A 26,197-nucleotide genomic window follows, 5' to 3' on the forward strand; every position below is an offset into this window, starting at 1 on the left:
TCTGGCATCAAAACCATTGATCTTTAGTTTTACTACGGAACCTTCCCCCCCAAATGATTTCTGTAATCACATGGTGGTCTTTATTTCTTCTTGTTGAAGTCAGTGAAATAAATCTATAAAATAAAACTTGAATCTTTTTGCGTCTTGCCTCAAAATCGCCTCTAGGTGTGCTGGAGGACTGTTGAGAGCACACAGCAAATGAAGAGTGCACCCATCAAAAAGGTAGTTGAACCAGGGAATAGACAGCCTCCATAACTCTGGAAAAATTGAATTGTGCACCTAAAATCCTAAGTCGCTTTGCGTATCACAAACCCCCAGTGTAGCACATCGCAACCTGTGCACGCGTACCACCGCAACTGCACTTGCTTGTAACGCATCATTACGGATGTAGGCGAATCATATAAAAGGTGTGGAACACTGGCTCCTAGCAAGCACTCTGAGAGCAGGGACTACTACTCTGTACCATTCATATTAGCATGTAAGCTATGCAAGCAGACATCCTACTCTATACTGCACCATTTTTAATAGTGTGTAAGCAGAGACTCCTACTCTGTATTGTATTACTCATATTATATTGTAAGCTCTGTGAGCAGGTACCCATACTCTGTATTGTGCCATTCATATTAGATAGTAAGCTCTGTAAGCAGAGACTCCTACTCTGTGTTGTATTATTCATATTAGATTGTAAGCTCTGTAAGCAAAAACTCCTAATCTGTATTGTATTATTCATATTAGATTGTATGCTCTGTGAGCAGATACTCCTCCTCTGCATTGCACCATTCATATTGAATTGTAAGCTCTGTGAGCAGGGACTGCTACTCTGTATTGTCCTATTCATATTAACATGTACGCTCTGTGAGCAGTCTCCTACTCTGCATTGTACCATTCATATTAGCATGTAAGCTCTGTGAGCAGGGACTTCTACTCTGTATTGTACCATTTATATTGGATTGTAAGCAGGGATGCCTACTCTGTATTGCATTATTCATATTAGATTGTAAGCTCTGTGAGCAGGGACTCCTACTCTGTAATGTACCATTCATATAAGCATGTAAGCTCTGTGAGCAGGGACTCCTACTCTGTATTGTATTATTCATATTAGCATGCAAGCGCTGTAACTTGGGTTCATATTCGCAAGTAAGCTCTGTGAGAAGGGACCTTCTCTGCATTATTTTATCATATTAATGCAATATGTTCAGCAATGAACAGTTAACAAAAAATTAGGTGGCTGGTCCACGTTTTAAAACCTATCCCCAAAAGTGAGGTCAGGAATGAATCCCCCCCTCCCCCCGTGAGACATCCACCATGGTTTTTCCTTGCCTTCCTCTGCATAAGTAAGATATTGGTCATAAGAATTGCAACAATGTTAAAATTACTGCCTGTATATTGCAGAATAAAAATAAAAACAATAAATGTATCTGTGATTGTCTGATTATTGATTAATATCACTACATAGATCATACATCATTAATAAAGCTCACTGATCAGAATGAATAAAAATGTGCGATAGAGGGAAATAATATCTATGATTCACTTCATAATCTGTATATTTCATATTAATAAAAAAATATGGAAGGCAGTGTACACAATGCATAAGAATACTCACCAGCGGCCCAAAATTCATCTACACTTCACTGCTAACAAAGATCTCATCACAGCAAGGAGATTAATGGTCACAGTGTCTGATACATCATCTAAATGATCCTGCAGAAAATAAGTCAAGAATAACTAAGGAATTTGGGATTAATAGGGATGAATGAGGCAACTAGCACACATCACACCCACTATAAAATGATCACGCACATAATGTCCGGTGACCATGCAAAGGATAGAAAAATCATAAAAAGGAGTTGAATTTAACCCCTGAACCTTTTGGCAAAAAAAAAAAAAAAAGCATCTCTGTGCCACTTTGGTGAATTTTAATTGGCCGGAATAGATACACAAATACCACACTGCTTTCTCCAATGAACAGAGCCACATTTAGATTTTTATGGTTTGCAAGATATAAATGTATTTAAATACAATTTTTCCCTCAAAACAAACAAAAAAAAATGTGGAACAAACAAAAAAAAATGTGGAACAGACAATGTCCAACAAAGGAGTCAAATACATCATATTAAAAGGGGGAAGGGAGAGTAGAAAAAGGGGAGGGGCGGGGGGAGGAAGGAATACGAACAATTAAGACTAATGCAATATGTAACCATAACCAAATAGTTGACCTGTTAAAGCATATTCGAACCAGCCTTAACTATCAGAGTCTGATGTCAAGTCAAATATTGAGGGAAATGAGAGATAACCAATTTCTAGTTTTTTACACTATAAACTCCATCATAACTAAAAATAAAAATATTATTGATCAGCTTAGTTTGGGATATCACCAACTCAGAGGTGTAAAGGAACCCAAAGTAGCATATTTGGGTTTGATATGTAAGGAAAAATAAAAATGTTTGATTTAAATAATATATATTGTTTTTAATTGAAATAAGTTCTCTGAGAAAAATGTGCGGGTAAGAAAATTACATTATAGTCCAAATGTTTTTCACCCTGAAATGTGGATTAGTTATGTAATATTTACATTTCTGGTTTAACCCCTTAAGTCCGGAGGGCGTACTATTACGTCCTTTTAAAAGCGGCTCTAAACGCCGCCGGACGTAATAGTACGCCCTCCGTTTTTTAGTAACTTACCCGGTCGCTGGCGGTCCCACGCCGGCGATCGCGGTTCGGGGGACTCCCAGGGAGCCCCCCGCGGCACGTCCGCCCTCCAGGAGCCCTCCCGGCCATGTGAGAGTGAGGTCCTTGCGAGGACCTCACAATCACATGGCCGGTATAGCTGCCTGCTGCATTGCCAGCAGGGGACCAACTGTAATGACAGTTGGTCCCCCTGCTGGCTGAAAATAAAATAAAAAATGTTTAAAACAGTGTAAAAAAAAATAAATTATATACTTAGATCATATATATATATTATATATATATGATCTAAGTATATATATACACATATACACACATACACATACACCGTCTAGGTGTATTTTAATATTAATATATATATATAATTATATATATATATTAATATCAAATTACACGTAGACTGATACTGATTAAATATATATATAATTATTGTTATATATATTTATAAATAATATAAAAAAAATTAATATGTAAATACGTAAAAAAATTTAATAAAAAAAATAATTAAAAATAAAATATTAAAAAATATATAGATGTGTTTTATTTCGTTCTAACTGTATTCTGATATTAATATATATATATATTTATATCAAAATACACTTATAACGAAATAATATATATATCTATATACATAAATATATACGTATATATCACTATATATACCTATATATAAATAAAAATATTAAAAAAAATATATATATATATATACGTATATATACACATATGTATATATATACACATATATTAATTCTACACATATATTTATGTAATAATTTTACATAATTAGGTATCCTAATTAATTACAATTAGCGGGACCTGCCTGACCACCCATGCCGAAAGTATAGGGAATTTAATTTGCTAGCACTATATTTAACCCTATAACTTTCCAAGACACCATAAAACCTGTACATGGGGGGTACTGTTTTACTCGGGAGACTTCGCTGAACACAAATATTAGTGTTTCAAAACAGTAAAATGTATTACAACCATGATATCGCCAGTAAAAGTGACGTTTTTTGCATTTTTCACGCACAAACAGCACTTACAGGGACGATATTATTGCTGCAATACTTTTTACTGTTTTGAAACACATATATTTGTGTTCAGCGAAGTCTCCTGAGTACAACAGTACCCCTCATGTACAGGTTTTATGGTGTTTTCAAAAATTACAGCGTCAAATATAAGGCTTGTGTTTAATTTTTTTCACATTAAAATTCGCCAGATTGCTTACGTTGCCTTTATGACCCTATGGTAGCCCAAGAATGAAAATTACCCCTATGATGGCATACCATTTGCAATAGTAGACAACCAAAGGTATTGCAAATGGGGTATGTCCAGTATTTTTTAGTAGCCACTTAGTCACAAACACTGGCCAAAATTGGCGTTTTTTGCATTTTTCACACACAAACAAATACAAACGCTAACTTTGGCCAGTGTTTGTGACCAAATGGCTACTAAAAAAGACTGGACATCGCTTATTTGCAATACCTTGGGTCGTCTACTATTGCAAATGGTATGCCATTATGGGTGTAAATTTATTTCCTGGGCTACTATACAGTCTCAAAGGCAACGTAACCAATCTGGCGAATTTCAATTTCAAATGTAACACGCTATATTTGACCCTGTAACTTCCCAAAACACCATAAAACCTGTACATAGGGGGTACTGTTTTACACGTGAGACTTTGCTGAATACAAATATGTGTATTTTATTGCAGTAAAAGCAAACCGTATTATGACATTGACAGTTAAAATGTCATGAAGAACGAAAAAAATAAAAAAAAATCTTATTTTCTCCCATTTTTTTCATATTAAATTATGTTTCATAGCTAAATATTTGATATTAAATGAAAGCCCTGTTTCCCCTGAATAAAATGATATATAATAAGGGGGGGTGCATTTAATATGAAAGAGGTGAATTACGGTTGGACAGACATATAGCGCAAATGCCAGGTTTTGTTTACGTTTTGTTTCGTTCACAACTTGTACATTTGGCTGCGGTGTTAAGGGGTTAAGAATTCCATTAATCCAAGTTAAAAGGACTTGTCTCGGCATAAATAGCAGCATACAGGGAGATTTGGCAAAAGGAGAAAAGGTGAGGATAATCAAAAAAAAAAAACAAGAAAATTAAGCACCAGGGGAGGGGGAAGGTCTGAACTAAGTAGACACAATCAAGACTGTAGCATTAGGAATACAGATATCGGCCCCCGCTGCCCACCTGCAGGGTTAAGGGAACAGGGACTCTGCATCCAGCCCACTTCAATGAGATGAGATTGACTGGATGCATATAGTGTCCTTTTAATAATTTTTTTGTGTTAGACCACCTCATGATTGAGCGGGAAAACAGAGGGAAGTTAGCTTTATTTATTTTTTAATTCCAAAGTAATTGTAACCTGACATGGAATGACCCAGGGAACACATATACCGTGCAGAACTTAGTGTTTTTGTATTTCAAAGCAATACATCTGTAGAGGGACATTCAGGGCTGCTAGAATCTCAACATTACGATTGATCTCTCAAATGCAGGCATATGTTTTGAAAGGAAAGCATTATAGGTAGTATAGCTTAGAAACAAGTGATGTAAATAAGCAGGCCCACATCAAGCCAGAGATGATGCATCCTAAGAGCCAATCTCATGCATCTTGTTCAAAGGCCTTAAGAAAGGATATCTTTTAGATAGACTCCCTGAAAGAAACAGAGCAATTATCAAAAGCAGAATACAAGGAAAATATGTACTTTCAAGCCAAAGTAACAACCATGAATGCAAATAATTGGCTTAGACAGGCATTAAGGAATAGTAAAAATAAATTAAGGTGTTTAAGATTGCACAAGATTTGAGTAGGAAGCACATGTACTAATTAGATGCCTAGGTGAGCAGAAATTAACATTATGGAAGAATATACTACTTGTTCTGTTTTGCTTATGGTTATTACTTCAATCCTCAAACGAGTCCTAATTCCAGATGTGCTGAATATAGTGAAAGTAACTTTTTAAACAGGGGGCCAGTTCACGGTCCCTCAGACACTGTTGGGGGCCAGACTATAAAAAATCTGAACGAATTTCTATGCACACATACATAAACAGACAGACACATATATCACACACACACACAGTGACATACTGACCGACACATACTGACCGACACATACTGACCGACACATACTGACCGACACATACTGACCGACACATACTGACCGACACATACTGACCGACACATACTGACCGACACATACTGACCGACACATACTGACCGACACATACTGACCGACACATACTGACCGACACATACTGACCGGCCGTCACTTGCTTCCAGCACTACTTTGCAGCTGTGATATTTTTTTTCTTCTTTTTTTTTTAAAGGGGCCCAGTCGTTCTATTGCACGACCGCAGCACTGACCGGGCCCCTGAAGCTATAGGGCCCATCAGGTGGCCCTGAGTGCTTGGGCCGGGTTCAGGACCCTGGCGGGCTGGCCATAGTTTGAGGACCCCTGGTGAAAAGTTTCCCCAATATAATGGACGCAACCAGTCGTGTTGGGTAAACAGCAATCTGAACTTTATTAGGCCACACTATGCTTTTTATGCAGCGCCCCTAGTATGGGGTTTCCAATACAAAGTGACAGGGGTTTCCTTCCCACAAGCCATTGTGCTTGAGAGATAATTGAGCTCCAATCAAGCTAATCCAATTATCTCTCAAATAGGAAAACTTACATACAATTTTTACGTCACAAAAATATATGACAACAGCATCGGAAACCCCACAAAAAATTATATCCCCAAATAAGCCCTGATCTGAGCACACAACGCTCAGATCGGTTCGGTAAAACGAAAGTTATGTTTGTGCATATATGAACTGGCTGCCCGGTAGAGGTAGTATTGTCAACTTCAAAAGGGGTTAACTTTTTTTTTTAATATATATATATATATATATATATATATATATATATATATATATATATATATATATATATATATATATATATATATATATATATATATATATATATATATATCTTTATTTATCAATTTATAAATTTTCATCCATATACAGCTTTTCAAAAGGTATGTTTAGAACACAGTACCATGAATTGCATTACAATAAAATATTATGCATAATAATAATAAAACCATGTTCATATGTACATATGCTCAACTTCTGCTGTATCTACAGTCATACAATCGTATAGTAAGAAAAAAAAAGAAAAAAAAGAAAAAACAATACAATTCTTATCCTTACTCTCACCTATCCGTACACTCAACATACTCTCACCTACCAGCTGCAACTTAGGGATGGCTACCTATAGGGGGGAGGGAGGGATTGAGTTTTATGGTTAAGGTATCTAACCCAAGGGACCCAGACTTCATTATATTTCTCTCTAAAGATCTTATTTAGAGCTAACCCGGCTTCCATACTACATTGAAATTCTCTCTGTGTACATATATCATGCCAATTTAATGCGCCCATATTTCTCCAGTTTCTAGCCAAAACTATTTTTATTGCCATGGATCATAAGAATTTTTACTTTTATGTTACTTTTTGGCAGATCTAAATGAAAAAAACATTTGAGGCGTAATAACAACTTGATCCTCATAAATAAAGTCTACCAGTTTCGATAACATTAATTTCATAGGTTTCAACTCCTCACAGTCCCACCAGATGTGGGAGAATGAGCCCAACTCCCTACCACATCTCCAACAATCTGGTAGGAGTGTGGGTTGAAACCTATGGAGGCGAGTAGGCACCAGGTACCAGCGGTATATAATTTTAAAGTACACTTCTTGTTTATTCACCCCATGTATATATCTTTTAACAGCTCGTAAACTCGAAATCCAATCCTCAGCCGAGGATGAGAAATGGAGTTCTTGTTCCCATTTATTCATTGCAGACGCTTTATCTATTTGCCTTTGGCTTCTTATAAATTGATTAAATCTAGATGCAATTTTTTTTTTTTTAAAGTGGAATGCTATGAACTGATCAATTAAAGAGGTTTCCGAAAAGACTTCCCATAATAAGAGATTTTATTCTTAAATAATTAAATAGTTCCTTCGAAGGGAGGCAAAAGGGGTTAACTTGATCGTATGGGAGGTCAGAGCTTACAACCTAAATTCCTCTTTGAAGCTGGGACCCCAGCAGAGCTACTCTGTAAGGTGTTAGAAGTCACACATAAGTGGCCTGGAAGTCTGGTTTCAGTTTAATCCCTTAGTGACCGCGGACGTACAGGGTACTTCTGACAAAAAACTGTCGCTAACGACCGCTGATGTACCCTTTACATCCGCGGCCAAAATGAGAACTGGAAGCTATCTATTTAACTTGGCTCCTGTGACTTGTATATTGGCTTTAATTGCCTCTTTCACGCCTCATACATGTGTAAGTGCAATTTATTGTGTTTTAGTGATTTTTATTTATGGTGTTGCACTATGCATGTTGTGGCTTTATCTTGAAGCCATTAAAGAGTATAAAGATTGTACTATCACAGTTTGTTTTAATGACTGTTGCCGGTATTAGAAGCTAAACTGTAAGCTAATTTATGCTTGTTTTTTTTTCCACCTGTAGAATATCAATCTTATTAATATATTCACTGTATCTTTCTATTCCCGCTATATTTGGTTTTATTATATTTGTTTTGACGGTGTTGCAGGATTAAATAGAGTGTGGAGCTATTGGAGGTTATTACTACATTTCCTTTGCAGTGTCATAATATAGAAATAGAGGAAATTAAGTCTCACACACGCCTGACCTTTGTATGGGGCAGACGTGCTGTATTTGAGCTCCTGCAAGCGGGGCAGATCTGAGGGTTTTAACGCCAGCTAACAAACGACTGAAACCACTAAAGAGTACTACTAACAAAGGGGATAATCTGCTGTTCACATCGAGACCCTGATTGAGTCTATTATTCCTGGTTGCCCTCCATTATGCCCCAGCTTGCAGCCCGCCACCACAATACCCCAGCTGGTCTCCAGCCTGCCTCTGAGGTAACAAGCTCACATATCAGAGCCATGGCAAAATTCCATGGTGCCTGGGATTTGTCGAGCCCCGACTTATTCTATGCAATTATCTCATGTTTATTTTCACTTGTTTTTCTTCTCTATGAGAGGTCATATTACCGGTCAGCTATTCCTACTCATATCTTACTCCCCTCAGTCGGTGGCAGAGTTTTAGCTAGCATGTGCCTGCCACCCATCTTTGGCTTCCTTTCTATTGTTATTATCTGCCATGCTAAGAGAAGTTTATTTCATGTTATATTATAAAACAAAATTTGCTATGTTCTCAACATTTCATGTGGCATCTTACGTACGGTTTATCGATATATATTATTTCGCTGAAATGTCAGAATATGGCTTGTACTTTATACACATCACTGAAAAGATTTTCACACACACAGACCAATTAAAAAAAAGTGGGTGGATAAAGCCATAGCTGAACCAACTCATCTCATTGATCGATATAGGTAGATAAAAGCATAGCTACTGAAATGAAGTGAATCAGACAAAACAGCAGCTTCAATAAACTGATAATAGAAAAGAAAGACCAAAAGATATAATGGGTTACTACATGGGAGGGACTACCATTAGTATCAATAGCACATCTTCGATGGAACAAAAAAAAAAAAATAGAACATAGTGGTTGCAAGTTGCAGTGTGAATGTTCTGAACTTTGCCTTTCACCTAACCTGAATCTGATACACCAGGAATGCAAAATAGGGAATCAATCAAATGTAGGTGCAACTTACATGTCTTAGATTTAGAGTAAACAATGTCTTAAAAAACCAGGCCAGCATAGAAAAACATTTCAGCCTTAAAGATCCTGGATTCAATATTAAGATACAACTTTTATCAGTAGGCAAACTAGGTCCCAAATTTAGATTTACACGTACAGCTGTTATCTCGCTGATGTTATAGAAGTTATAATCTCAGGGGTTAAAATGGAAACCCCTTGCTGAACACAGAACAGGGGATCTGATCGTCAGACAGGACTGAATATACAGACTGGTTAGAATAAAATTCCACCAGTAATGTAGATTAACAGCATACAGAACTAAATCACTCATGTTAATGGTAAAACTGTAGAATAATATCCTTTTTCCAAGAAATATCCTGTTTTGTCAGGAATTTTGTTTTATTTACCTATTGTAAAGCATTGCATAACATTTTGTCACTATATAAATAGTTGCAATTGAAACTTTGGGAATATCATCCCTGATTGAACATTTTACATACACCCAGTAAGTACACTGACCAACACAACACTAAAGCCAACTGCCTAATAGCATGTCCTGCCAAAATTGCTCTGATGAGTCGAGGCATGGACTACAAAAGACCTTTGAACATGTCCTGTGGCACCAAGACATTACCAGCAAATCCTTTAAGTCCTGCAAGTTGCGAGGTGTGGCCTACATGGATCGGATTTGTTGTTCCGGAACATTCCACAGATGCTCAAATCAGATTGAGATCTGGGAAATTGGGGGTGTTGTCATGTTCTTCAAACCATTCCTGAATAATTTTAGCAGAGTGGCAGGCAAGGGCCATTATCCTGCTGAAAGAGGCCACTGCCATCAAAGAACACCATTGCCATGAAGGGGTGTATATTAGGGATCGACCAATATTGAATGGTTTTTTTTTTTGAGCCGATACCGATAATCTGTGAACTTTAAGGCCGATAGCTTACTGATATTCTGCACATTTACTGTTTTTTTGCAATTTTTTTTTTAAGTGGTAAATGCACAAAATATACATGCCTGTCAGAATTTTTTATGTTTTCAAGAATATTTGTGTGTGTAGTGGATGTAGTGAGAGTATTTAATTAGTAAATGCAGTGTGTGTTTGTGTAGTGGATGCAGTGTGTTTGTGTGTAAATATGTGCGCTAGGAACTCCCACCCTCGATGTTCCCCCCCCCCCACCCCTCTCGTCCATAGCATTTTTCCTCTCCCCCCTCCTGTCCTGTAGCATTCTTTACTTCCCTCCCCTGTCCCATAGTGTTCTTTCCTTCTCCTCTCCCAAAGTGTAACTTCCCCGTCTTGACTCCCGCGGTACAGGAGTTTTAGTCTCCTGTACCCAGTAGGACTGACAGGAAGTGCTCTCAAGTTCCTGTACCTCGGTATGCACTGCTGCTCCGCTCGGCCACACTACACAGAGTGCTTGGCAGGAGGGAGCGCTGTGCGCCCACCTCCTGCCGGTCACTCCAATCTAGCACCCCCGGGTCGGTGTGTGCTAAGGCGGCTGCTTGTGCCGCCTTATGGACACACCGGCCCACCTCATTATCGGTTATTACTGGTGATTTTCAGTCGATAAAAAAAAAAAATTTAAAAAAAAAAAAAAACGGAATATTGCCCAAACCAATTTTCGGTTGATCTCTCGTGTATATGGTCTGAAACAATCTCTAGGTAGGTTTAACATTTCAAAGTAACATCCAAGGTTTTCCAGAGCATAACACTGCTTCCGCCGGCCTGCCCTTTTACCATAGTGAATCCTGCTGCCTTCCAAGGTAAACAAAGCACACTGTCCATCCACCTGATCTAAAAGAAAATGTAATTCAGACGACACGGCAACCTTCTTCCATTGCTCCATAGTCCAATTCTGACACTCACATCCCCATTAAATGGAGCTTCCGGCAGTGGGCGGGGATCCTCACAGTTAACTCTGTCTGGTCTGTGCCTACGCACCAAACTGCCAAAATTTAGGTATACACCAACGCAATGGAAACAAATCAACACCTGTGTGTGCGCATTTCACTTTGTCCATCAGAAACCCAGAGCAACACCAGTGTGTTCTATAAAATAATTGGCTAGCTGCACCTGTATAATTCTTTAGGAAACACTTTACTGGAAGAGCAGTCTAGCATATAAGATGCAGAGATCTACCACTGTCGAGTCCAAGGAAAACAACCGTTCCCACCGAATTACTATTTGTCCACTTAAATAAAAGGAAAATGAAAAACTATTAACTAAAGGACCACTATAAGCACCCGGACAACTACAGCTCAATGAAGTGGTCTGGGTGCCAGGCCCATCTAAGGTTAACCCTGCAGCTGTAAGCAGTTTCTCTTTCCAGCCTCTAGTGGCTGTCTTGTTGACAGCCGCTAGAGGCACTTCTCACTGTTAAAATCAGTGAGAAGACGCTGACGTCCATAGGAAAGCATTGAAAAATGCTTTCCTATGGACTGATTGAATAAGCGCGCGGCTCTTGCCGCGCATGACATCGGAAGAGGGAGGAGAGTCCCCAGTGCCGAGGGAGCCTGGCGCTGAAGAAAGGTAAGCGTTTAACCCCTTCCTCCCCCTAGAGCCCGGCAGGGGTGGGACCCTGAGGGTGGGGGGGGGAACATAAAGACCCTATATAGAGCCAGAAAATTAGTAGGTGTTCCTGGCACTATAGTCGGCCTTTAAGGTAAAAGCTACTTGTCTTCCTTTATTGGGCCTCTGATGTGCTGGGGGGCTGATGAGAGCACACTGGTAACTGAACTGGCATGCATCCAGAGGCCAGATAGTTACAGGTGGAATTAAAATGTTCTGACATTAGGCTCCATATTAAGCTTTTTTAAAAAGGCACCAAGATCAATCTGCGCAGCACTGACACTGGAAGCACCTATAGTAGCCGGCTGAGTGACGGTCACTAGAGGTGTAACTAAGCAGGAATGGAAATACTGCTTTGTTTGTGCATATACAGTCTACAGGCACCGTGACCACTTCAAACAATTTAAAAAAAATATTAATTTTTTTAAAGAGGGGCTACAAAGTTCTAGAAAGCTCAAGCAGAATTTAGGCAAATTCTTTGCCCCAATTTAAATCTGCCATGATCTGTAGATGGCCAATGCAGGTAACAGCTGATGTACTTAAATGCCCTTTGACTTAAAGGAACACTATAGTCACCTAAATTACTTTAGCTAAATAGAGCAGTTTTAGTGTATAGATCATTCCCCTGCAATTTCACTGCTCAATTTACTCTCATTTAGGAGTTACCGTATATACTCGAGTATAAGCCGACCCGAGTATAAGCCGAGGCCCCTAATTTTACCCAAAAAAACTGGGAAAACGTATTCACTCGAGTATAAGACTAGGGTGGGAAATGCAGCAGCTACTGGTAAATTTCTAAATAAAATTCGATCCTAAAAAAATTATATTAATTGAATATTTATTTACAGTGTGTCTATATAATGAATGCAGTGTGAGTGTGCGTGTGTATGAGAATGCAGTGTGCGTGTGTATGAGAATGCAGTGTGCGTGTGTATGAGAATGCAGTGTGCGTGTGTATGAGAATGCAGTGTGCGTGTGTATGAGAATGCAGTGTGCGTGTGTATGAGAATGCAGTGTGCGTGTGTATGAGAATGCAGTGTGCGTGTGTATGAGAATGCAGAGTGCGTGTGTATGAGAATGCAGAGTGCGTGTGTATGAGAATGCAGAGTGCGTGTGTATGAGAATGCAGAGTGCGTGTGTATGAGAATGCAGAGTGCGTGTGTATGAGAATGCAGAGTGCGTGTGTATGAGAATGCAGAGTGCGATGCAGAGTGCGATGCAGAGTGCGATGCAGAGTGCGATGCAGAGTGCGATGCAGAGTGCGATGCAGAGTGCGATGCAGAGTGCGATGCAGAGTGCGATGCAGAGTGCGATGCAGAGTGCGATGCAGAGTGCGATGCAGAGTGCGATGCAGAGTGCGATGCAGAGTGCGATGCAGAGTGCGATGCAGAGTGCGATGCAGAGTGCGATGCAGAGTGCGATGCAGAGTGCGATGCAGAGCCTTGGTGGGGGGTTATTTTTTAATTATTATTTTAATATTGTTTTTGTTTCATTAATATTTTTTTATTATTATAATTTTTTATTATTATATTATTATTATTATTATTTATATATATTCATTTTTTCGTCCCCCCTCCCTGCTTCCTAGCTGGCCAGGGAGGGGGGCTCTCACTCCCTGGTGGTCCAGTGGCATTGGTAGTTCAGTGGGGGGAAGAGGGGGGCTGGCAGGGAGCACTTACCTCTCCTGCAGCTCCTGTCAGCTCCCTTCTCCTCCGCGCCGGTCCGGTCAGCTCCCCTGTCAGCTCACACTGTAAGTCTCGCGAGAGCCGCACTATGACCCCGCGGCTCTCGCGAGACTTACACTGGGAGCTGACAGAGGTGCTGAACGGACCGGCGCGGAGGAGAAGGGAGCTGACAGAGGTGCTGAACGGACCGGCGCGGAGGAGAAGGGCGCTGACAGGAGCTGCAGGAGAGGTAAGCGCTCGCTGCCAGCCCCCTGTCTGTATTATGGCAATGTAAATTGCCATAATACAGACAGTGACTCGAGTATAAGACGAGTTGGGGGTTTTCAGCACAAAAAATGTGCTGAAAAACTCGTCCTTATACTCGAGTATATACGGTAAATCACTTTGTTTCTGTTTATGCAGCCATAGCCACACCTCCCCTGGCTATGATTGACAGAGCCTGCATGAAAAAAAAAAAAACTTGTTTCACTTTCAAACAGATGTAATTTACCTTAAATACTTGTATCTCAATCTCTAAATTGAACTTTAATCACATACAGGAGGCTCTTGCAGGGTCTAGCAAGCTATTAACATAGCAGGGGATAAGAAAATCTTAGTTAAACAGAACTTGCAATAAAGAAAGCCTAAATAGGGCTCTCTTTACAGGAAGTGTTTATGGAAGGCTGTGCAAGTCACATGCAGGGAGGTGTGACTAGGGTTCATAAACAAAGGGATTTAACTCCTAAATGGAAGAGGATTTTCTATACACCAAAACTGCTTCATTAAGCTAAAGTTGTTCAGGTGACTATAGTGTTCCTATAAGACAAAATCACGGAACCTGTATGCAGTAACAGATGTAACGTTGTGAGGATAAAATGGAAGAGCTGAACACGTGGCAGTCCAGCTCCAAGTTCTGCGTTGTCTCCATAGTCTTTAAACTACTTTCTGAAAGGACCCTTAATGTAGTGTCAGGGCAGTTAGGATATGAAAAGATGTATCACATAAAATTGATCTTAAAATTTAAACTTCACCTAGTAACACTTCTCTTCAATACCTCACATACAACAAAAGACTAGAAAAAAATACTTTAAAAAATAAATAAACCCAAACAAAATGCTACACAGTATACAATTCTAGTGGGGGTAAAAAGAAAATTGGAGAACACATAATTAAGCTAATAAGCTAGCTCTAACTATCTGTGCATGTTATGGTGGCCACTGCCGTTTAAAGGACCACTATAGGTACCCAGACCACTTCAGCTTAATGAAGTGGTCTGGGTGCCTGGTCCAGCTAGGATTAACCCTTTCTTCTATAAACTGTTATGTTTATAATAGGGTTAATCCAGCCTCTAGTGGCTGTCTCATTGACGGCCGCTAGAGGCGCTTCCGCGCTTCTCACAGTGAGAAGATGCCAGCGTCCATAGGAAAGCATTGAGTAATGTTTTCCTGGCACTATAGTGGTCCTTTAAGGCTGATGTTTGTAGATCCCTGGATAGGTTTTCCTGGAAAAATACTTTATATTCATCAAAAACCACTACAAATTATTAATGTAGTGGTTCTGGGGGACAAACGCCTGTCAGCAGTGTAAAGTCCACCATCTTTGAGAGGCTGAACACTCTCCCCATAGCGACGCATTGACTCAATGTATCTCTATGAAGAGATGCTGATTGGCACAGCGTAACCAATTGCCATGCATGCACACTAGCCTCCCAATGCGTCACATATGCAGCATCTGGATTGATGCTTTCAATCAGCAGGGAAGGAGGTCATCTAAATAGTTGTCAGATCACTATAGCTTTAGGAATACGTGATTGTATTCCTCGTGCTATTATCTTCCTTTAAAATCCACTCTCACAATGAAAGAAACCAGCCTTAGTGGGACATTAATTTCGATAAGGAAGTAAAAACGCAAAAGGGATGCACTCACTGGTAAACAAGACAATTTACAACATGATTTTTCATTTAATTGTTTAAATAATGTAAAGATGCATTTTTGACGGTTGTTCTAATTAATATTTGCAACCTGATAAAAATGTCATTTTTAAAATCAGATTAGTTAAAGTAAGAACTGGTTTTGGTATGTACCATTAGAAAAAATACAGACAATGATGAGATTATAGAAAGCTGAACAGTTTAATAGGTTAATCCAGTGGTTCTTTAACTTTTTAGGTTCAAGGCGCCCTTAATATTTTTTCAAGGCAGCCCAAGTCAAAATTTCTAGGTTGGATATCTGTACAGGGCTGTGGCATTTATTGGCGCTATGGTGTAATGTACAGTGTTAGTGTTTGAAGGGATGCTTGTATATAGTTTGCGTTGTTTTTTTTTTTTTTTTTTAAAGCGGGGGTGTGTTGGTATGCAATGTTCACTTTTTAAAGGGACACTCCAGGCACCCAGACCACTTCTGCTCATTGGAGTGGCTGGGTGCCAACTCCCACTACTCTTAACCCTGCAAATGTAATTATTGCAGTTTTTTATAAACTGCAATAATTACCTTGCAGGGTTAACTCCACCTCTAGTGGCTGTCTACTAAAAAGCCACTAGAGGTCACTTCCTGACACATAGCACAGATTATCTGTGCTAGAGCGTCGCTGGATGTCCTCACGCTGTGTGAGGACCTCCAGCGTCGCTCATTTCCTCATAGGAAAGCATTTAAAATCTTTTTCAATGCTTTCCTATGGGGAGCGCTAATGCGCATGCGCATTAGGTCTTCTCGGACAGTGGGCGGGATCAGTCTCGCCCACCGGCAGACGGAGACAGTAGGAGGAGCGGCGCGGAGGAGGAGACAGCGACGAGGGACATCGTCGCTGCCTCAGGTAAGTGACTGAAGGGGTTTTCACCCCTTCAGTAACCGGGGATTGGGGGGTGGGAGGGAGAGGGTACCTCCAGTGCCAGGAAAACGGATTGTTTTCCTGGCATGTACATTTGTGTGAAGTATTTGTGTTTGAGTGAAGGGGTGTGTTTGTATATTTTTATTTATAAAATACTGCATGAAAACACAGCCTCACGCTGCATAACTTATCCATATTTCATTCTGAACAACATGTAGAATATAATGTATTGTAAAGAGAAAAGGATATTTCCTGCAGAAGCATTTTATTAAAAGAAAAAAAGGACTTGGGGAAAAAAAACTAAAATAAAGTGATTGGTTATCTTTCATCCTGGATATTTTTCCTTGCATGTTCCCTGCAAGCCTCATCTTCATATTCCATGGTGGGGATTAAGCCACCTGCACACCTCTATTATATTAACCCTGTCTCCTCTATATATCTGTTTTATTTTTTCATATTCATTCTGAGGACATCCAGAACACCAATATCCTGAAGTAGGGATTGTAAGACTCTATGCGGATATCTTTGAGCTAAGAAAGCTCAAGTGCATTTCAATATAGATACTAGTGTGATCTGGTGCCATAGACATACTTCTCCGTAGAATCTCATTTTTATTTTCTTCCGTTGTGCAGAGATTTACATCCAAGAGCACAGACCACTTCTATTTATCCTGGGGAAAGGGAGTGATAATGCCGCTAAATCAAGTTTTAATAAAAGCTCCTAAAATTGTGAATGCATTGCTTAGATTTTATGAATATACTTGGGAACTAAAAAAATACTACACTATTGGTTTCTTCCTTGGTTTTTGTGTCTTACAGAAAAAAAACTCAAGCACAACTGTGGGTATTGATTTATTGGTGCAGCTCTTATTTAATTTTCTTGTTCCAATAGCTGATACATGCCAATTTTGACATGTACAGGCAGAGAGACTGCCTACAGCCCTGTAAAATGAGCACTGTGAAATCACAACTGATGCTGGGGGCAATTTCTGCAGGGCTTATTTCATGCTTGAGACAACTTGAAAGTGCATGGTACATGCCAGGATCAGTGCATAACATATGTGGCAAACCTAGCCACTTCAGTGTGTCAAAGACTGTTTGTATGTTATTTTTACATTCCATAGACTGTGGCATTCGTAGTTTCACAAACAATATTAGATTATTCTGTTCGTGAAACGAATGAACTGTCGAACAGGAGACCACACAAGGGAGTCGTGTGTCTCCAATTAACGAACTGGCAACATTTCTAACCGCAGAACATTAATGGTTTTATGGGTGGGCGCTGTTCGTATAACCGAACACGTGGCGTCGGCCATCTTTGCTTACGAACGCCCAGCGGTGTCTGGTCGTCGAGTGCCTGGAACTAAAATTAGCCACTCGACCTCACGAACACCGCTGGACTTCCACAACCATTCGTATGGTTACCCCATTCATTTAAACCTAGCGGCATTCGACAAATTAAACTGCACGAACCACCTATCTCCACGGCCAGCATGTATTGTACATTGTTCATATGCGTTCGTATGAAACCCTTCATTCGAATGGCTTTCACATTCTAATGAATGGATCTGAGTGGTATTACGCCAGATGGTGCGCTCAGATCGCAGCCATTCAATGAAAGGTCATTCGAACAATAACGTGTAAAATGGTATAAGTTATAGATTGTGTTAAATGGTATATTTTGCTGTATGGAGAGATAATGTAATTAACAGTATATTCTTGCGCAATTCTCTCTCCAGTACAGCAATGTATGATGGGAAATAGCCAGTATGGAAACCACTTGCATGGGGACTTGTATATAACCGGTTGCATTAGAATAAAAGCTCAGTTGACTCCCAAACTATATGTCGTCAACATACATCATTTGCATTAAGACAATAAGGAACCAAGATGAACACCACACATGGTTTTGTCAATAAGAGGTTAAAAGAACACTATAGGGTCAGGAACACAAACGTGTATTTCTGACCGTATAGTGTTAAAAATCACTATCTAGCCTGCCCCTCCCCCTCAAAATATAGTAAAATCGTACCTTTATTCCAGTATGCTGGTTCGGCCTTTTTGGCTGATATCATCAGAAGTGATAAACTCAGCCAATCACAATGCTTTCCCATAGGCAAGCATTGAATTTGCTGAGATAGTCAATTCTGATGGCAAGGAGGAAGGCCAGGGGCAGAGACAAACACCATCCTGGCCAATCAGCATCTCTTCATAGAGATGCATTGAATCAATTATAAAAATATATTCAGAGCCAGTACAAACCATTTTCTGGAAATCTATTCATAAAAAGGGCTATACATAGGACTCGGTTAAAAGAAAGAAGAGATTTAGTCTAAGGAAAAGAAAAAAGTTTTTGGGGTTTTTTTACAGTAAGAACTATAAGGATGTGGAATTATCTGCCTAAAGAGGTGGTTTTAATCAGAGTCCATACAGAATTTGGATAAATACTTGCAATAACATACAGGGATATAATTTCTAGGGATCGAGCGATTATCGGTTTGCAGATATTATCGGCTGATATTCTGATTTTTTTTTGTAAGTATCGGCGATAATCACCGGTAATACTGATAATGAATGAGTGGGCCGGCGCGTCCATATGGTGGCACAAGCGGCTGTCTTGGAGCGCACCAGCCCAGGGGGTGCTAGATTGGACTGACCGGTAGGAGGTGAGCGTGCAGCACTTCCTCCTGCCAGGCACTCTGTGTAGTGTGGCCAAGCGGAGCAGTGCGCATCGCGGTACAGGAACTTATGTTTCCTGTACCTGGCCGGACTGAAAGGAAGTGCTCACAGAGACAGGATCTCCTGTACAGTGGGAAACAAGACAGGGGGAAGTTACACTTTGGGAGAGGGGAGGGACGGAGAGTGGATTGGAGGGGGGGACAGAACACACTGTGGGACAGGGGAGGGGAGGGGAGGACAGAACACACTGTGGGACAGGGGAGGGGAGGGGAGGGGAGGACAGAACACACTGTGGGACAGGGGAGGGGAGGGGAGGGGAGGACAGAACACACTGTGGGACAGGGGAGGGGAGGGGAGGGGAGGACAGAACACACTGTGGGACAGGGGAGGGGAGGGGAGGGGAGGACAGAACACACTGTGGGACAGGGGAGGGGAGGGGAGGGGAGGACAGAACACACTGTGGGACAGGGGAGGGGAGGGGAGGGGAGGACAGAACACACTGTGGGACAGGGGAGGGGAGGGGAGGGGAGGACAGAACACACTGTGGGACAGGGGAGGGGAGGGGAGGGGAGGACAGAACACACTGTGGGACAGGGGAGGGGAGGACAGAACACACTGTGGGACAGGGGAGGGGAGGACAGAACACACTGTGGGACAGGGGAGGGGAGGGGAGGACAGAACACACTGTGGGACAGGGGAGGGGAGGGGAGGACAGAACACACTGTGGGACAGGGGAGGGGAGGGGAGGACAGAACACACTGTGGGACAGGGGAGGGGAGGGGAGGACAGAACACACTGTGGGACAGGGGAGGGGAGGGGAGGACAGAACACACTGTGGGACAGGGGAGGGGAGGGGAGGACAGAACACACTGTGGGACAGGGGAGGGGAGGGGAGGACAGAACACACTGTGGGACAGGGGAGGGGAGGGGAGGACAGAACACACTGTGGGACAGGGGAGGGGAGGGGAGGACAGAACACACTGTGGGACAGGGGAGGGGAGGGGAGGACAGAACACACTGTGGGACAGGGGAGGGGAGGACAGAACACACTGTGGGACAGGGGAGGGGAGGACAGAACACACTGTGGGACAGGGGAGGGGAGGACAGAACACACTGTGGGACAGGGGAGGGGAGGACAGAACACACTGTGGGACAGGGGAGGGGAGGACAGAACACACTGTGGGACAGGGGAGGGGAGGACAGAACACACTGTGGGACAGGGGAGGGGAGGACAGAACACACTGTGGGACAGAGGAGGGGAGGAAAGAACACTGTGGGACAGGGGAGGGGAGGAAAAGGAAAGAACACACTGTGGGACAGGGGAGGGGAGGGAAAGGGAGAAAAAAAAATCTGACTGGCATGTATATTTTGTACATTTACGACTTAATTTAAAAAAAAAAAAATTTTTTAAAATGTGCAAAAAAAAATTCTCTCCAAAAACAAAACAAAAACAAACGGTAAGTGGGCGGAATATTGGTAAGCTATCGGCCTCAAAGTTCACAGATTATCCGTATCAGCTCTAAAAAAAATAAATCAATGTCTGTCGATCCCTAATAATTTCCAATTAGTGGGGTAATAGCTGCTTGATCCAAGAAGATATCTGACTGCCATTTTGGGGTCAAAAAGGAATGTTCAGACTGTTTTTTACCTTCTTTTGGATCACCTGTAAAAACATATGTGAGGAAGGCTGAATTTGATGGACGCATGTCTCTTAATGTATTGCATCTATATGAGGGAGGTTCAGTATCTCCATGCAGAGGGTGAAGACACTGAATGTCAGTACTGCACACTGTGCAGCACTGCTTCAGGAGGCACCTCTAGTGCCCATCTGAGGAGTGGCCACTGGAGGTATCCCTAGGCTGTCAACACTGCCTTTTCTCTGAAAAGACAGTTTAGAGCAAAAAGCCTGCAGGGACAAGATATACTCACCAGAACAGCTACGTTAAGCTGTAGTTGTTTGTTTGTTTAAAGGGACATTGTAGTAACCAGAACAACAATCAAGAATTCTGGAAAACAGGCAATGGGACCTTGGATAAACTAAACTAAATTATAGGCAGAACACTTTATAGCTGTAGCACATAGAAGAGGCAGCAGCAACAGAATACTGGAGGGCTATGTAAAAAGACGAATTATGAGGCAAAGTTCTACAAGTGAAGGCTTCAAACAGGAACATTTTATTTGTTTCCATGTAAACTGCTATTTTTTATTAGCATTTAAATACTGCCAATATATTCTGCAGTGCTTTACAATTATACAATGGTGTTATTTAAAAAGTAATTGATGGGTAGAAATAATGTTGAGACAAGAGATGCAGAACAGTTTTGCCATGTTCAAAACAAACTCTACTCAAAGTGTCCACAACTCTCCCTGTAGGTTGGAGAACACAAGTTGTGTGCCCTTTTTCAAAATTCCCAACCTTTAGCAACGACTTACAGCTTTAAATTGTTTCCATAGCATTACTCCAGTTATGATCGAAGTGGTCCAATGACCGGCAACAGAACAGGTAGCAACACATGCAAAACGCCAATAAATGAAATGGCTATTTTTATTTTTTTCTAACAATTAAGAAAATAGTGATCAAAGTATTTGCCATTATTGCGAGGGACGACAAGCACATATTTCCACTTTTCATACATTGTGTTTGGCTGCAGCTGAAAAAAAAAAAAACACACACACACACACATATATCTTTCACAAGCAAAATATCCAGACACTTTTACAAATGCCATTAAAATAAGACACTATAATGGATTCCCAGAGTTGCACTTAATAGAGAAGCTAGTTTGCAGTGTTTGACAACCTCACTTAGGGAAATGAAGGAATGAACAATATGCATAGCAGCAAACTATGGGAGCTTGAAGTGTCAGTTCTTTCCCATTTGAAAATATCCACAGTGCATGGCTACTGTATTATTAACTTGTGCAAATTAAACAGTTGAGACACTAGGACACCCTGTGACAATGGTTTCATATTATGAACTGGAAACACTGCAACAAAATATCACATTACATTAAATCACAATTCCAACAGCTGTCGCTTTACAGTATTAAGAAGGCATGGGAGAACTTAGCAGAAATTATAGTTAAATTAAATTTACCCATTAACCATGACGCATTAAATTATATTGCACATTGTTTAGATGCAACCACTGTCATATACGAATGGGTATATAAAACATATACTATCAACAATAGCAGCAAAACTGCAAGCTAAGGCGTATAAATAGTTCCTTGCCAGTGATTACCCAACCTTGGAACTCCAGATGTTTGTGCATCGCATTTCCCATTACATCCAAATGCTTAAAAAAAAAAAAAAGCTGAAAAAATGTAATTCTCGAATACCTGCAGCTTCAGCCATCACTGACCTAAGGAGTTTAACCAATGCACAGATCACACAGGGGAGATTTCAGTCAAACCTGACCATGCTGTATAAAAGGAACTTTACATTGCTTCACACTGAAAACTCACTTATCCTGAGCAACTGAAGGGAATTTAACAGCCACAGGGCATGGGCAGAGGCATTTAAAATGAATAAACAATCTCAATAAAGTTTAGGAGACAAATTTTTTGACACCATCTTTTGAAAGAGGAGTTTAGACCATTAAAAATAAAATTTTAAGGATCTAAACTACATAGCACAAAAGAAAAATGTTGATACAGGAAGACGACTTTCAAGTCTTGGGCCGGTGACATACTTATCACTTGGCATTGATCACCCAAAAACAAGTGGAAGGCACACTGAAGGGGCACCGCCAACCATGCCAGAGAGCAGTTAGTACCCACTTATTTGGAGGGAATAGGTAATAAAACGTATAGAGGGCGGTTAGATAATGAGGGACACAAAGGTGGCCTTTTGCACTGAATGGCAGGTTTTGAAGAGAGGTTCTGGACCAGCGAGTAGCTTGGTATGTAGGCCCTGGATATTCTAATGATGTAAAAGCAATGCTACTAACTGTAAATTAAAAACAATATATACAGTGACAATAGAAAGAGCACAAAGCATCACCTATTACAGGAGTTTAAACAGAGACGATAAGGACAGAAAAAGTACACAGCACCATTACCGGAGAAATTAGAATGATTGAAGAAGCACAGGCCACCACCTGATATCTCTTATACAGATAAAGCATCAATAGAAGGAATGAACAGCGCCACCCAGTACAAAAAAAAAAAAAAAAAAAAAGGTATAGATACCGCTAAAACAGAAGAACCGTACATTGCCCAGTACCAGAGATACAGAATAGAAAGAGGGTAATAGACACACGGTAAAGGAGGTATAGATAAAATGAGGTTAGACGGCTAACACTGCGCAGTCCACTACCAGAAATACAAATAGTGAGGACAGAAGGATTGCATAGTGCCAGAGATACAGATGGCAGGTACAGTACTTCCAGGTACTGGAGAGACAAACAAAAAGAAAGCAGTGCCAAAACTGCCACAGTAACAACACACATTGCACAGTACCGGAGAAACAGATAACGCAATGATATATGCATGGCACTGAACCACCTGATACAGTCATGATTTTTACATTGCACAGTGCCGCACGGTACCAGAGATACAGAATTGATAAAATTTTAACCTGCCGCACGGTACCGGACATACAGCAACGATGGTTACACCGTACCGGACATACAGCAACGATGGTTACACCGTACCGGACATACAGCAACGATGGTTACACCGTACCGGACATACAGCAACGATGGTTACACCGTACCCGGTTACACGGCCCGGTACCGGAGATACAGTATTGATGGTTACACGGCCCGGTACCGGAGATACAGTATTGATGGTTACACGGCCCGGTACCGGAGATACAGTATTGATGGTTACACGGCCCGGTACCGGAGATACAGTATTGATGGTTACACGGCCCGGTACCGGAGATACAGTATTGATGGTTACACGGCCCGGTACCGGAGATACAGTATTGATGGTTACACGGCCCGGTACCGGAGATACAGTATTGATGGTTACACGGCCCGGTACCGGAGATACAGTATTGATGGTTACACGGCCCGGTACCGGAGATACAGTATTGATGGTTACACGGCCCGGTACCGGAGATACAGTATTGATGGTTACACGGCCCGGTACCGGAGATACAGTAATGATGGCCCGGTACCGGGGATACAGTAATGATGGTTACCGGGCCGGTACCGGAGATACAGTAATGATGGCCCGGTACCGGAGATACAGTAATGATGGCCCGGTACCGGAGATACAGTAATGATGGTTACCGGGCCGGTACCGGAGATCCAGTAATGATGGCCCGGTACCGGAGATCCAATGAGAGCACAGTGCCGGTTACCGGGCCCCTGCGGACAGAGCTGGAACCGATATAACGGACACCCCGGGTCCGCTCCCGGTTCTCCCGTCATACCGTCAGTACACGGGAGGGCAGTCAGGGCCGCCGCTCCCTTATCCCGCCCGCCGGCTCACCTTTAACCGCTCGGATCCGTCAGAGCAGCCTCACTCCCCGTGCGACTCCCCGAGCTGCTCTCAGTCCGTGTCCCCGCTCCGTGCCGCCTTCCCCGAGCTTCAAAATGGCGCCAATTTGTCTCCGGCGGCTCCAATGCAAGCGGCTATGGAGAGCAGCGCGGCCAACTGCACAGAACGGGCGGCCAGCGCCACCAGCCGGCCAGGCTCGGTACTGCAGCGAGCCGCCCTCCCGTGACGTCATCAGCAGTGACAGACACTCTCCAGTGACCCTCTGAACTGCAGGAAGCATGGTCACCTGCTATACCTTGAACTCCCAGGACAGCTGCCACATTCACCAAGCCAGGGACCAATAACCTGGGAAATGCAGACATTACAGACATTAGGACAACATAGCCGAGCTGGAAAATTGTCTAGAGTAGAGATTGTTTTTTTTTTATTATTATTTTATTTTTTTAATGTTGTTATTTTGGCATAAAATTTGCAATGCTTTTGTTATTTTGTTTTCTTTACTTCAGCAGAATTAGTGAATACTCCTGTTACCACATTCTCTGGTGTGCCTGCTGTTTGTGGTTGGGAGCACCTCTCACACGCAGCACCCCACACATACACCACAGAGCACCTGTCACACACACAGCACCCCTACACACAAACACAGCAGCCCTATACACAAACACATACACTGCAGTCTGTGTGTATTCAGCTGTTTGTATGTATTCAGCAGTGTGTGTGTGTGTGTGTGTGTGTGTATTCAGCAGTCTGTGTATTTATTTAGCAGTCTGTCTGTGTGTACTCAGCAGTGTGTGTGCATGTTTTCAGCAGTCGGTGTGTGCGTATTCAGCAGTCGGTGTGTGTGCTTATTCTGCAGTCTGTCTGTATGTATGTATTGCATTTGTTGGAGGTACCAATAAATATAAGCGTAATTGTATCGATAATTTACATTTTTATTCCTGTGAGTTGTTGTGTAGGCAAGGCCACAGTGCTCTGCTTGGCCCGTGGCCCCATATTGCTGTTAAGATGGCATTGCTGGTGCCAAGGGATTGTATCAGATCGTTGCTGTGGTACTCCACAACAACTCTGTGATACAATATTGAGCATCAGCCCTGCTGGAGAGCTTCCCTGCCAGCTTGCTTGGACCCACTGCAGGGGAATTAGCTGTCCAATGAGGGAGTTATATATACTGCTGGTGGTGAGCTACCACCCATGTGTCAGTATTTAGGGCCCAATTTCCTCTGTCCTTCTTTTCTATCCTAATGCCTCTCTTTTCTAAGAGTTCTAAAATGTTGGTTTGGCTGATTGTATAACAGTGGAGCAATAATACATTAATGTATTGTGTTAAGAATACAAAATACAAAACTGTCTTCCTATCACTACAGAGCCCTTGTACCTCCCCGGTCCCCCCAGCGCACACCCCAGCTATGAAAAGGTTACAAAAAACACTTTAAACAGTTACCAAAGGTCCCTTGGAGCTGTTTTGGACTCCTTCGACTTCAACGCGATCCAGGAACCTAATGAGTGACTCAATGCTTTCTTACGGGGTTTTGCAAGATGTCCTCATTCACAGCTTGAAGACATTCAGCGTCGTTTTACAGAGTCAAACTCTGTGATGCTACAG

The 26,197-nt window shown here is 41.6% G+C and overlaps 1 protein-coding gene across 1 annotated transcript in view; it reads right to left on the minus strand.

The window, feature by feature from the left end:
- The window catches only part of PDS5B (PDS5 cohesin associated factor B), an 81,514-nt gene extending 56,912 nt beyond the window's left edge, over window positions 1–24,602 (minus strand). Inside the window, exon 1 of the mRNA XM_063429324.1 lies at window positions 24,586–24,602. The gene's annotated coding sequence lies outside the window, so the exon portion shown is untranslated. The remainder of the gene's footprint in view (window positions 1–24,585) is intronic.
- Between the last annotated feature and the right edge of the window lie 1,595 nt (window positions 24,603–26,197).

Source organism: Pelobates fuscus, chromosome 1 (assembly GCF_036172605.1).
Source record: "Pelobates fuscus isolate aPelFus1 chromosome 1, aPelFus1.pri, whole genome shotgun sequence".
NCBI lineage: Eukaryota > Metazoa > Chordata > Amphibia > Anura > Pelobatidae > Pelobates > Pelobates fuscus.